Genomic DNA, 733 nt, shown 5'->3' on the forward strand with positions numbered 1-733 from the left:
GGAATGGGGTTCTTCCTATTGGTGTTTTGAAAGCTGTCCTATATGCCTAAAGTGTTTCATCAAGTTTAGTAGACCAATCCTTTATTGTTGCTCCCACTATTCTTGACAGAATGGCCTTGATCTGCTTATTGGAAACTTCAACTTGCCCACTAGTTTGGGGATGATAAGCTGTAGACACTTTGTGCTTAACCCCATACTTCTTTAGCATTCCTTCAAAGATTTTGTTGATGAAGTGTGTTCCTCCATCACTTATCACAGCCCTTGGAATTCCATACCTTGGGAAGATTATTGATTTGAAGAGCTTAAGGACTACCTTGTGGTCATTAGTGGGGCTAGCAATGGCTTCTACCCACTTTGAGACATAGTCCACTGCCACAAGTATGTAGACATTCCCATTTGAAGGAGGGTTAAAAGGTCCCATGAAATCAATTCCCCACACATCAAATATCTCAACTTCAAGGATTGGATTCTGTGGCATCTCATTCCTCCTTGTGATGTTCCCCATTCTTTGGCAAGCATCACACTTTGTAATGAACTTGTGAGTATCCTTGAATAAAGTAGGCCACCATAGGCCAGCTTGTAAGACTTTCTGGGCTGTCTTGAAAGTTGCAAAATGTCCTCCATAAGCAGAACCATGACAATGTCCCAACACTCCTTCTACTTCACTTTCTGCTATGCATCTTCTAAACAACCCATCTGACCCCTTTTTGTAGAGATAAGGTTCATCCCAATA

This window comes from Camelina sativa, chromosome 8 (assembly GCF_000633955.1).
Source record: "Camelina sativa cultivar DH55 chromosome 8, Cs, whole genome shotgun sequence".
NCBI classification, from domain to species: Eukaryota; Viridiplantae; Streptophyta; class Magnoliopsida; order Brassicales; family Brassicaceae; genus Camelina; species Camelina sativa.